The 10040-nt window shown below is 40.8% G+C and overlaps 1 non-coding gene and 1 pseudogene across 1 annotated transcript; one reads left to right on the forward strand and one right to left on the reverse strand.

Moving 5' to 3' along the window:
* Positions 1–385: 385 nt before the first annotated feature.
* On the reverse strand, positions 386–10032 carry LOC121105894 (annotated as a pseudogene).
* LOC121105952 lies at positions 9360–9462 on the forward strand. The gene has a single exon (XR_005838691.1). It is a non-coding gene; the product is annotated as a small nucleolar RNA U13 (small nucleolar RNA).
* Positions 10033–10040: the final 8 nt, after the last annotated feature.

Here is a 10040-nt window from a genome sequence, read left to right on the forward strand (position 1 = left end):
TCTCAAATCCCCCCACCGTGTCCCAAACGATCCCGGAGATGAAACCCCACCGAGGTCTGATCACTCACCCAGGCGGCAAACACAGAGGAGCTGGATACAAGCGAGGAAGCGCTTTAGGATTAGCATTTCCAGACGGTCCGGGGGCCCCCACCACGCGGCTGCTCAGCTTCTGGCGCTGGAGAGGGAGGGGGCGCGAAGGAAATGTTTTTTCCTCCAGTGTATAGATTGGCGTGGGATTGTATGTGTATACGTGTGTGAGTGTGTCTGAAAGAGAGAGCGAGAGAGCGAGAGAGTGAGAGAGTGAGAGAGCGCCAGCAGAGAGACTGAGAGGGAGACGGGAATAATCGGAAGCAGGACGCGCGGCGGTCGCGGGAACCGGGAGCAGCTAGCCGAGGCGCATGCCGGCGGGCGCGCGGGAGTTGGTCTCCTCTGCCAGCGCCGGCCGAGGTCTGAGCGCTCGAAGCGCAGCGGTGCCTGTGTGCCGGGGGCGCGCTCCGGCCCGGGTGTGCGCGCCGCGGCTCGGCGAGGGCGGGGGCGCAGCACCGACCGCGCCTCTGGGAGCGTGCAGCCGGCCCGGGGTCGCGCGCGGCAGGCGCAGGGGCGCTGGGGCGCGGCTGTTGCTCAGGGTCCGGGTCCCAGAGTAGCGTTTCACATAGCGACACCCCTCCACCCCCCTCCCTCCCCTGGTCCCCGCCGGTGGCTTCGCTGCTCTGGAGTTAGTGGAACCCGCTGGGGTTTAGAATCTTCGCGGAGAAAATGTCTCTTCATTAAGACTCCTTCGCCCTTTTGGAAGAGAAGAGGAGGCCGGACCCCCATTGTCCCGCACAGCCAGAGATTGACCTTTGGGGTTCACCCCTAGAAATGTTTTTCATTTTATTGTTGTCCTTCCTGCAGATGCTAAGTGGGTCCAATCAGCAAGTGGTGGGGGCTCCTGGGTAAGCTGGGTTCCCCTCTCCGTTTTCTTTCTTTTTACCAAATCACCAAAGTAGTTCCAAACCCCATTACCTCTAGGGCAGTAGACTGCAAATAATCTCCGGCCCTGATTGTGGCCAGTGAGACCCTGCCCCCTCCTCAGGCTCCAATCAAACTGTTGTGTTGTGCACAGCTGCTTGAACGAACTTTCAACTCTGTAATGTTCCTCCCAGACGGCACTACCCAAGTGCCTCCTCGCACAGGGTCTCACGGAAGATTTTTTAATTGCGTGACTGAAGGATATACAAAAGATCTATAATACGTGCGTTCTGATGCCTCAGAGCTGGAAATGTCACGCCCTACGTGCTTGTTTCTATGGGGGTCTCTGTAATTAGACTGTACTCCTTGATGGCTGGGAGTTTGCCGTATTTATAGTTCTAACCCAGCTCCTAGCACAAAGGCAAAAATAGTCAGTAGGTGTACCCTAAATGTTTGTTGAATTAATCTGAAACCTAAATGAAAAGATAAGGCAATTGGTATCCTCCATGAGCCTGACTGCACAGAGCCCTGAAAATTTGTGTGCTTTTCCAATATTTTCATTTATATATCCCTTAGGCTTAAGTACGTTTTTCTACTTACATGAAACCCAGTTTGGAGCCTTTTAGGAATCCACTCTAAGGTACGGATAAGTCAAGTTCTGGAATTATCCCTTGTATTCTTAGGAACCATTTAATGTAGGTTATCCGTACAGTGTGTACGCCTGTGTCCTGTTCTTGGTTCTAAAATAGTATTTCAGCTTAAATATTCGAAGAAAGCTTATCACATACAAAATTTGAGTTCTGAATGTATTTTGAGTATTACTACCAGTTCTCACTAACATGCACAGCCTCTGAACACTAGTTTAAATGTGCAGAGCTAATGATGCCATTTGATGTTGCTTCAGGAATTGATTACAGCCATGTAATAAAAAATTTCAAATCTATCTGGAATATTTGTTCAGGGGTACATACAAATATTAACGAATTGACCCTTGATCTTGTTTGTCTCATGAATTAGTATAAAAATGCTGTAACTTTTGTAAGAGTTATAATGGCGATTGATGATTGCTCATGTGAGTTTCCATCTAGGAAGAAAATGTTTGCTAATATTAGCAAGAAATGTAGATATAAACTAGAAATGCATTGAGAGCTTAGAGAAAGTGTTTAACATAGGCAGAGAAGGTTTCCTAGAAATGTGTAGTTAATTGAGGAGGACTATCCAGGAAAAAAATTGATGTGCAAGGAGGTGGAGATGGAAATGAAAAGCAGATGTCATGTGCAATAAAAACAGTATGAATTAAATTTGAGCAGATTGAGTGGAGTCAGACTACGGGAAACACTGATTTCCTAGCAAGAAAGAACCACAGAAGAAACTTCCTAGAACTTCAGCTGTTTAGAAGGTAGGTTTGCTCTGGGGCATGTAAGGTGTTCCAGGAGGTCTCAGTGATCAAGTCTACCCCAGCAGCCTGCCAGAAGGATCCAACAGTAACAAATATCCTCCTCTCTCCCCTTACTTGGTCAAAAATTCACATCACTGGTCACTCTTTTGAGTCAGATCACAAAGCAAAGGCACCCCTGAAATCAAGGTTACCCTGGTAAAAAGGGCAGGTAGATCTGTGGTTTCTGCTAATTCCATTCCCATATTTTAAAAGATTGTTATTTACCTGGGAAAGCACAAAAGTCACCTTGGGGAGTAGTCCAAGTTGCTATTAAGTTTTGTGCAGGGAGAGGAACAGCAACCAATTCTATGGGACTGAGTGACAACAATGGAAAATGGACTTGGAGGACCAGCCGATGTGGATCTGATAGTCCTGGGGAGGGTGGTGGAGTGGGAAGCTCCAGAGGTTCAGGTCCTTAGAAAATTAGGTCATTGCAACAGTCCAGGTGTGGGAGAAGAGAAGGTATCAGAAGGGCGGGAACAACAAAAACATACTGTATCTCACATTTCACAATTTTATGGTCAGTCATGATCATTTCCGAGATGTGTTAGGACACATCGTAGTCAATATGCGTTAGCCATTGTGAGTTAAAGTTATAAACCTGTAAAACCCACATGGTTTCATTCAGAGTCTAAATTTATCTTTTTATCTACCTATCTATTTATCCATATATCGATAGATATAAATATAAAGATATATATTCTATAAGTTTTTAATACATTTGTATTTTGAAAATATATTTTATATTTATACTGTGTGTGTGTGCACACATGCTGGTAAAGTTTGTTTACGTTATGCTCTATCATGTCAATCACTTTTCAGTCCTGAGAGTTTGTATTTACGTGCGGAGTTCTGCACATTCCTGGGACAACACTTTCCTTCTCCCAAACAATAACAAACCAGGATTCAATCAGTATGATAGTTGCATAGCTGAATGGGCATCTTGCTTTTTGGGGGTCTCATCTGGGATTTTTGAGTGACTTGTGTCCCGAGGCAGCCAGTGACAATTCATGGGAGACTTATTCAGTTCTTCAGTTTTCACTATAAGCTCCTCAATTCCCCAATATTCAAATGGAGATGTGGATCTTCTAGTGGGTCTTCATCTCAGTTTTTGGCTAGAGCTGTGGTTTCCTCAAGTGTAACCTAAGTTTCAGCTGGGTATCCAGAGGTCACACACACAAAAAGAAGGTTGTGTCCATTTCCATTTACTGCACAGCCACACCTGTAGCCGGAAAGAGAATAGCAGGTGTGCTGTTTCCCATACCAGTTGGCCAAAGGGGCGACCCTGGTGGGGCTGAAACTCTGGCTCTACTCTTTGACAGTACCAGTAATAGTTATTTTGTTGAGCTACGCTAACAAAATAAGCTACAAAGTAAATATTTATATCAATCTATATCAGTTCTTTAAAATTCATCCTTTACTTCATTCATTCATTCAATACATTTTTATTGTGTATCCATTATGTACCAGACATTACTTTAGGGGCTGACTGTTCAAGTATGAATTACTCCATCCCTACCATAAAGGAACACAGAGTCTAACAGGAGAGAAAGACATTGCTACTACAAAATGTCCTTGTGGAGGATTGCCAGATAAAATTCAGGATGCCCGGTTAAATTTGAACTTCAGACAAACAGTGAGTAATTTTTTAGTTCAATATAATTTTAGTGCACGATGATGCACTAAATTTATTTAGTGAATAATTTTTGGTATAATGAATACATTTTTAGCGCAAAGTAATGTTTTAGTGCACTCCATACAATGTTTGGGACATATTTATATTTTTAAAAATTAGCATCTGAAATTCAAACTTAACTGGGTGTCCTGCATTTTTATTTGCTAAAGTTTACCATCTCACTTTGATGTGTCTGGGAATTGTCTGATGTAAGAGCTAATCATTTGTGGTTGTGAAATGTCCATGGTTTCCCACTAGGTTCCTTACTCTACAAATTATTTCCAAAGCATCTCTAATACGAATAAAGTTAGGGGCAGATGGGGGAAGGAGAGTATTTTCTCTGCAGAATCTGCTTAGCTCATAAATTCAAAGGAAGTACTAGGAGACTAAGAATATTGTATAGTCACTAAATAAAAAATGGAATTAAAGGGGAAGTAAAATAGCTGTACTTCTTGTACTATGGCAGTAACAAGTTTCTGTTGGACTCACATACATTATTGCTCATTTTTATCCATTGTCATTCACAAATATATTTGAGTAGATGTCATTAGGTTGGATTGCTTAAATGTTTACAGTCTGAGAAAGTAATTGTTACTTGTTTAGAAACGAAAGACAGTTTTTGGAATTATAAGATGTTTGTCAGAAGGAGATCATGTTACTTGAAGCCCTGTATTTTAGACTGTGAGGATAGGTTCATCTTTTGTCTGATACCTTAACAAATTTTGTTCACTCCGATCGACACAATGCATCTACTTATGGCAACTTGTAGTAAAATTTCTGAAAAGAGTTAAGAGTGAACTAATTTTACTTTCTGCAACATAATCAACCCTTTTATTTGGGTTTGTCCTACTAGTAACTTCCTACCTAAAAAGCAATTATTTCCTACCCGCCCAATGACTCTCAGGGGAGTTTAGTTAGATGGCCTGTTCCTGCCTTTTCCTAGGCATAAAACTGCTGGGAGGCTACTCAATGAGAAGTCCAGAGCTGAGTGATGTGGTACTCTGCATGTATATGAAAGAAGCATAATTATGATTAAGAGAAAACCATGGTAATTACATACTTTGCCTTTTAGTGTCTTGTTATGATTGATTATAAAATAACTTAATCTTATTTACACAAAGTATATAATTCAGTGATTAAAATTGTATTAAAAATACAAAAAGGTAGGAATCATTGTTTGTCCGTGTCAGGAAGATTTAGCATAGTACAAGATTCCGCATATTTCTTCCTCTGTATATTAGTAGAATAATCTTCTTTCGTATTTTATATATTTTCATTTTAAAATAGTTTAAAATTAAAACTATAGTCAAAATATAACCATACACTTTGAAAACTATTTGTGAATGAATATTGCTTACATGTAAGTCAGAAGTGTGCTATATTGTTCATTGTTGGTTGTGTTAAGATCATTGTCAGTTGTACCAAGAGAACTGCATTTTTAGAAGAGGTGATTCCTCTTCTACATTGTGCTGGTCATAAGATAATGACTGATATTTCAACATCTACAAATCTGGCTCCCTTCTCCCTACCTCACAACCATCTCTATTGTGAAACAGAATAATCATATTTGTCTTTTACACCAACAACATGATCTGAACTGCATTATTCAAATAAGTTCCAAGAGCATGTGTCTTCAAATTTGTATTGCATTACAAAGACCCAGATGGCCGAATTTAGGTTTAATAAACCTAAATGCTACTTTGATTTCCTTTCCATTTAAAGGTGAAAATGCACTTCTCCATCTTCTACCAGAGACAAGCATGGGCTTTCAAGTCTTCCAACAAGCTTAATTTAAAATCAATATTTGTCTGCTCTCTAGATCTTTGGAAAATGTCCAAGATGGTGTTAGAGTAGAAAGCAAACGTGTAAAACAAGTTCTGCAAATCAGAAAATCAGCACTGGACTGGGTCATTCAAATGAGCTGCTGTATTTCATATGTATAAACATTTCTGATAACTGGTCATTTAGCTGTTTCTTGCCTATCTCCAGACAAAAATAATGTAAAACCACTCTAGATGATCCATTCTACTTTTGACATTAAAAACCACTTTGTTCTATGGCAGTAACAAGTTCCTGTTTGACTCACATACATTATTGCTCATTTTTATTTTTAGCCAAAATATGATCTCTCTATAACTGCCCTCCATTTGATTTTAAACCCAGAACAAATCCCTTCCCTTGTAGAAAGATATTCTGCTTTCCTCTAATCCCAAATAATGAGAACTTCCTTCTCTTGCTAAACTTGATCTGAACTCCCAACTCTTCTGGAGCCCATGAGCCATCATTTCTTTAAATCTCTCTCTCCTAATTTATTCTTCTCACCAAGCCATTAAACTATTTTTTTTCCAGTAAAAAAAAAAAAAATCTCTTGACCACATGTTTCATTATATAATTACAGTACCAGGTGTGTCTTCCTTTATGATTTTCTTGTAAGAATAGACCATAATCATTATATCCATTTCTTTACCTTCCGATTTCTCTTGAAGCACTAACATTAGGTTTCTGCCTTCCTTATTCCATTCATAGTGGTCTTTAAAAGGTACAAAGTCACAATCTAAAGCCTTGCAAGTACAGTGAACCCCAAAAAACTCATCACTCCTCCCACAATGGTATTTTCTAGAATCCACAAAACCTGAAAAGTCTCCTTAGCTGTTCTTCCTCACCCCTCCAATCTAATCAGTCACTAAGTTCCATGGCTTACTCTTAAATTCCATTCTGTTTCTATCATTGTTTCTTCACATAATCAGTGGGCCTGGCATATATTCAGTGACTAATAAATGTTTAAATATACAAACTAATTTATCGAAGAAGGGCAGCTCTTGGGCCAGTTCTATCAGGTACTTCTCATACTTGCTTATAACAAGGTTCCAGTGAGCTCCTTGATGTTCCCTGGTCAGTTCCTGGTCATTAATCCAGATCCTCAGACTGAGGATCTCCCTGGTCATTAATCCAGATCCTCAGACTGAGGATCTCCCCCTCTCCCTTGATGACAGACTTAGTCTACACATAACATATCTGCCTTGACTTCGAACTTACATGGTAGTTTTCGTTCTTCAATGGACAGTGTGGCTAGAAGGCCTAGAACATCTCCAGGAAATTACTAGCTTATTATAATCTAATTCTTTCCTCTTCCTTCATAACTACTCCTCCTCTGCCAGTTCCATTCAGGCAGAAGACCAGCCGGGCCTGGGAACTGCAAATTTTCCCTGATGTTTCCAGTAGCAGTATTTGGCCTTTAGTTATTTTAAGTTTGGAGAGTTAAGAAATATCTGTATTTCTGGGCTGTTGCAAAACCCTCACATTTGCCATTGGTATTCTCCATAAGCACCCACTTTTACTTGCATTATTTCTAGACAGCTTCTTCTGTTCCTTAAAATAGGAATAGAAGCTGAGGAGGCCCATAGCCGTAGAGGATTCTCTCATTACTCTCATAAGAAAGGATATAACTCAAACAGATAATGCACAGTTGAGAAGCTGGTGTAAACATAAATCAAAGTTCTAGAAAACTATGGTCAACCCTCTACTGAATCTCCTTCTATCACAATAGTGATTATAGTCACACTAACATAGTACCTACTAGATGTCAAGCATTGTTCTGAAGGTGCTGTATGTAACTGTTTAATCCTCCAGCAAATGATGTGTGGAACATTACCATGTTCCCAATCTCATAAAAAAAAAAACTGAGGCAAAATTGTTTGTCCAATCACATAGACTATAAGTGACAGACCTTGGGCATGAACCCATAAACTTAATTATTAATCTACACTGACTCTCCCTAACGACCATCAAGAGATTCTATGCCAAGTAATCCCTTCCTAAGGTCAGACCGGTGCCTTACATGGTTCTACCTTGCTTTCCCGATACAGAGTAGACTCGACAAAGTTTGCCCCAAGTCAAATGTCAATAACATGAACAACGTGTGATATGAAAAACACTTGCCATTTCAGGAATTCCAATGTGCTTTTTACCCAAAGAAGACTATTATTAGGGCACCTGGGTGGCTCAGTGGTTGAGTGTCTGCCTTCAGCTCCGGTCGTGATTCCAGGGTCCTAGGATCTCAAGTCCTGCGCCGGGATCCCTGCTCCGTGGGGAATCTGCTTCTCCTTCTACCCTCTCCCCCCCGCCACCCCGCCCGCGATCTCTCTCTCTCACGCTCTTAAATAAATAAATGAATAAAATCTTTCAAAAAAAAAGAGAGAGAGAGAACTATTATTAGCCTGAGAAGAATACAGTAACTCCCCCTTATCTGCAGTTTCTCTTTCTGCAGTTTCAGTTCTCAGTCATCAACCGCGGTCCCGAAGCAGATGGATGATCTTCCTTCTGACGAATCGGCAGAACGACAAAAGAAGCCTAACTTTACGTCAGAATGCTACGTCATTACCTCGCTTAGTCTCGCGGAGGCATTTTATCATCTCACCTCATCACGAGAAGAAGGGTGAGTACCGCGCAGTAAGATATTTTAAGAGAGCGAGACCGCATTCGCATAAGTTTTATTACAGTCTGTTATAATTGTTCTATTTTATTATTATGTATTGTTGTTACTCTCTTACTGGGCTTAATTTATAAAATAAACTTTATCATAGGTGTATTTGCATAGGAAAAAGCATAGTATATATAGAGTTCAGCACTCTCCAGGTCCCCACCAGGGGCCTTGGACTGTATCCCTCACGGATGAGGGGGGACTGGTGTACTGGCTTGTGTTTTTCTTCAGTTACCGAAGTAGATATATTTGGAACTAATCTGTGCAAAGATTTGGGAAATCAATGTAGGAGAGTTGAGCAGAAGGAGACATCAAAACTAGAGAACAAGGGGATATCATTGGGAACTTTGTTTTCTTCCCTGGGGACCTTGCACTTGGTAAATTTTTGCCTACATTATCTTTGCTCACTCCCAAACCCCACAAATTAGATATATCATTCCCCCATTTTGCAGATATTTTTTAAGGCTGTGAGAATTTAGCATTACTCAGAATCAAAGAACTTGTGGTAGTGGAATTGAATGAAAAACTCAGTTTCTCTGGTTCCAGTGTGTGTGCTTTTTCATAAACGTACCTAGAATTGACAGTCATAGGAAGGCATCTTTCTTAAGAAATGGTAGTGTAATACTTACTGTATCACCTAAGGAGGACCTGTGGTTCGAACTGAATCAACAAGATTCCTTCTAGCTTGATATTCCAAAGAAACTGGCTCTTCATTATGTTTATGCCTATACCTCTTCATATGTGTATATTTGACAAACTTTAATTTGAAGATTGATCAAGCACATTTAGTAACATGAAGACATACCTACAGATAGATCCTTTTGTAGTTCATAAACGTGATGATTGGGTATTCATGCTTTGTGTGACATGTGCCTCCCTCAAACCTTGTTACCACCTTGGCACATTACCAGTCTGACATGGGGGAAAGAAAAAAGAAACGAAAAGAAGAGAAAGAAAGGGGAGAGAGAGAGAAAGAAAGAAAGAGAGAGAGAGATAGGGGCGCCTGGGTGGCACAGCGGTTGGGCGTCTGCCTTCGGCTCAGGGCGTGATCCCGGCGTTGTGGGATCGAGCCCCGCATCAGGCTCCTCCGCTATGAGCCTGCTTCTTCCTCTCCCACTCCCCCTGCTTGTGTTCCCTCTCTTGCTGGCTGTCTCTATCTCTGTCAAATAAATAAATAAAATTAAAAAAAAAAAAAAGAAAGAGATAGAGAGAGAGAAAGAAATGCCTAAGGATAAGGGCAACTTAAAATGAAAACCAAAATGGAGAAATAGGTTATGCATAGTGAACGTTATTCGTCAGGATGGCCTAGGTTATGCTATAGTAACAGCAACGAAAAATTAAACTCTCCATGACCAGACAAAAATTTATTTCTTGCTCACTTGAAGCCAGTTTAGGATTCAAGTGACTCTCCAGGGTATCTGCCTTGAATGCCGTTGTTTGACAATCCAAGCTGCTTTGAGCTTTTGGCAACTCCTTCTCAACACGCATTTTCACAA

This window comes from Ursus maritimus, unplaced genomic scaffold, assembly GCF_017311325.1.
Source record: "Ursus maritimus isolate PB19 unplaced genomic scaffold, ASM1731132v1 scaffold_3, whole genome shotgun sequence".
In the NCBI taxonomy this organism is placed as follows: Eukaryota; Metazoa; Chordata; class Mammalia; order Carnivora; family Ursidae; genus Ursus; species Ursus maritimus.